This window comes from Vanellus vanellus (assembly GCF_965231255.1).
Source record: "Vanellus vanellus genome assembly, chromosome: 1".
NCBI classification, from domain to species: domain Eukaryota; kingdom Metazoa; phylum Chordata; class Aves; order Charadriiformes; family Charadriidae; genus Vanellus; species Vanellus vanellus.
Window position 1 is genome coordinate 115,423,513 of NC_138905.1, and position 3,701 is coordinate 115,427,213.

Consider the following 3,701-nt stretch of genomic DNA (forward strand, 5'->3'; position numbering starts at 1 on the left):
CTTATGAGGAAAGGCTGAGAGACCTGGGTCTGTTTAGCCTGGAGAAGAGAAGACTGGGAGGGGAGCTCATCATCGCTTATAAATATCTAAAGGGCGGGTGTCAAGAGGATGGGGCCAGACTCTTTTCAGTGGTGCCCAGCAATGGGATAAGGGGCAACAGGCACAAATTCCATCTCAAAACGAGGAAAAACTTCTTTACTTAGAGGGTGGCAGAGCCCTGGAACAGGCTGCCCAGAGAGGTGGTGGTGTCTCCTTCTCTGGAGATATTCAACTCCCACCTGGATGTGTTCCTGTGCAACCTGCCCTAGGTGACCCTGTTCTGGCAGGGGGGTTGGACTAGATGATCTTGAAGGTCCCTTCCAGCCCCTACTGTTCTGTGATTCTGTGAAAAGCGACTTGTGTTGAGGGACTGAACAGGTCCTGACACAAAAGTACTGTGTGAGTTTATAAATCAATAAATATATTGGGAAGGAGTGTCCTCGGGGTGGGTTCTTCACGGGGGTGGTACCCTTGCTTTGCTTGGTCAGATGGCATTGTGCCCTTTGGACTTCACCGTGCCGTAGACGAAGCTTAAATGGAGGAGCGCTTTTATTATTTTTTTTTGGTTTTGAGAGACCTGGCTGAAGAGAATAAATTGAAGGAAGAAATAGAAACTTCTGCCTCAGAGGTGCAAAGCTGCTCAGATACGTTATTTAATATACTGAGTATAAATACAGGTAGACCACCGACGTTGACTGAAGGTGCAAGCCAGAGGGGAGGGAAAGGGAGCCACCGCTGCAAAAATGCAGGGAAGCAGAGAAACTCCTGACTCAGCCCGAGCAGCTCCGAGGAAAGGCAGCGAGAGCTGTCGCTGCTGCTTGCTGGCTGAGGGCGGCCAGTGCTGCAAGCCGAGGGACTGTCTCCTGTTGGCTCCGTATCTCAGAGAGCCTCTGTAACTAAACCAGGTGGTGTTTCGGTAGTTCTTGATTCTATCCTCGCTAGCTGCTGACCGAAGCAACCGGCATTGATTATCCCCTTGGGCCAGGAAGAGTAAACAGATAAACACGTTTTTTCCTCTTTCATTTGCAACAGTGTGAACCTAGAAACATTTCTTCTTTCATTAACTGGGCCTCACTGGAGGCTTTCGAAAAACCTGCTCTGATTAAACTTTGGGTGTCCTGTGGAGAATTATTTTCAGTATCAGCTAATAGATATGTCCGGTGAGTGGTGATCCTGGGGAGCACACAGCTTCCAATGGACTGTTATATTACAGAGCTATTCAATGAAGCATTTTAAATTACCCATTTAAAGCCTTCGATCCTGAAGCCTCTAAGTACCACCTGATCTTGTGTTTCCTTTTTTTAAACTGCATTTGGCCTTGCAGTCATGGAGGAGCTCTTGCTAGAGAGAAGCGTGCTGTAGCTCTCTCTACTTTTCCTGCAGTTTTCCATTGCTTCACCTACTGATGACAATTTTCTTTCAATCAACAGCAAAATTAAAGTTTGGCCAGATGCTGCAACGAAACTCACAAACTACCAACTCAATCTGACGTTCATGAATAATTTGGGAATTGCTGGAGCAACTTAGTCTGCTATGCACTTTGCTCCTTCCCTTTCCTTATATCGCCTTGGAAACTCTTCAATGAAATGGGAAGGCAAAAATCCAGCTCGGCACCTGTCTTTTTACCAAAGGGCATTGGTGCCAAAACAAGTCCAGGAGTGACGTTCTCCTGGGAAGCTCAGGTTTTTCCCTTCTCCCACAAGACATGCAGTGTGCAGACTCATTTTCATGGGATGTTTCCATCATCACTTAATTTAGGTTGTGTCAAAAAAGGGTTTTTTTCCCTGTGACCTTCAGGGAAATCAGTTTTCTATATGAAAAGGGGCAATTTCCCTTTGCAAGGCTTGCCTTAGACACCAAAAATGCCTGTCAGTTGCTGGAAATACAAAACTTTAGTTACTAAACAAAATCCTAATCAGAAGCCCTGCTGTCAAGGTTGTGGAAATCAATAACAGATTTGAGAGTAGCAAACATCACTGCTATTACTGAGTACTAAACGAGAGCTCATACAACTTCTTTTCCCAAAAGACAAGCTCAGTTATAGAGATTTTTGGCTGGAAAAATATCCTACACATTTGTCCCCTGTCCCAAGAAAAAGAAACTTTTTTTCAATGCTGACCTGAGTCTTCGAGGATTTCTCTACTATATTCCTCTTTGAGAAGGATGTCTCCAACCTCACCTATCACATATTCAGAAATAAAGCGTTCTTGCAAAAAAAAAATCTTGGTATATTTACTGCTCATCTCTGTATGCCAAAATTGTCCAAGGTACTTTACTTTACAGTAATTGTTGATATCTTTCATAAAGAAATGCGGTCCTGGTTTATGCCCAGATCATACGACACACAATATGTTCTTGTGTAGTAACATGTGTTGCCAGCCAGAAATAGAAATTATTATAAACATGCGTTAAATCACTTAGTATAGCGTTGCAACTGCCTTGCTTTTTAATGAGAAGCCTGTGGTCTTAAGTTAACATTAAAATACAATTACAACCACCAGAAGGACCAAAAAAAAAAAAGATCCCATCAAGAAGCCGGTTCGTTGGTATGGTAATTGCCACCCCCAGCTCCCAGGAGAGCTGATGCTGAAGCTGCATTCCTGTATGCCTGAAAGAGAAAACCCCTCTGCGCTCAACTCCGTCCTTCAACAAGGCTGGCTGCAGTCGCCCTCCTATTTTCTCTTGCTTGTTTCATGTATGAAGAATTTACAGTTAAAATTAATAGTTAGTCTGGGCAACACTCTTGAAGAGGCAGCTCATTGGTTGCTTTCAGCTTACGGAAAGTTATAATTTGCCTGGGATTTTTGGATTTCAAAAGAACTGAGATGTTCTGCGCAGCATAGGGAGACCTTGCTTTTGGGTGGAAAGAAATTTCTTTAAAATGAAGTTGTGCTCCAGTACCAGCTTTTCCCAGCTGATGTCACTCTGGCAATGAATTCAGGCACACCAGATATAGAAAAGCAGCACTCTATAAAATCTAATGATGCTCCTGAAGGGAGAGGACACTCATCCTGGGGGCGTAGGAAGGAGATGCATTAACACACATGGTGGAGCTGAAGGCTCCAGCGGTCACATGAGCCCCACAGTGTCACTCAGCTGCTGGGACTGGGCCAGCAGAAAGGGCACGGGGTATTTCCAAGGTGATGGGACCACTGACCACGGCCACCTACCATCTTTGGTGCTCTGCCCTCGCTGGCCCCCTGGCTCACGCTGCCACGTGGCAGAGGTCTCTGCTGCAGCCTGACCTCCAGCCCTGTGGGGCTGGGGCTGGTTAGAGGACATCATTGCCCACCAGCCTGATAGCCCATGTCCTCCCTGTAGGAGGAATGGCATGTGGTTGCTACAGGAATTAGGCAACTGGGCAGGGGATGTTTTTTTGTTGTCCAGATCTCAGTAACATCACCAGGCATCCGTATCCCAAGTACGCTAGTGCCAGCCAAGAAACACATGAATAATGCCGCCAAGGGTGTGGGGAAAATTAAGTGCAGAAAAGAGGTAACAATAGGTATTCTCCGAGGCTTTGCATGTAACTTGGCCATATTTTACATCAGAACAAAGCCTAGAAAAATCTAAGATGATAACGTGCAAATGTACAAAGGAGCATAAAAAAACAAGTGGAAGGCAAGGGAAAAAGATTTATAAAGTCAAAAGCAAGGGAGTAA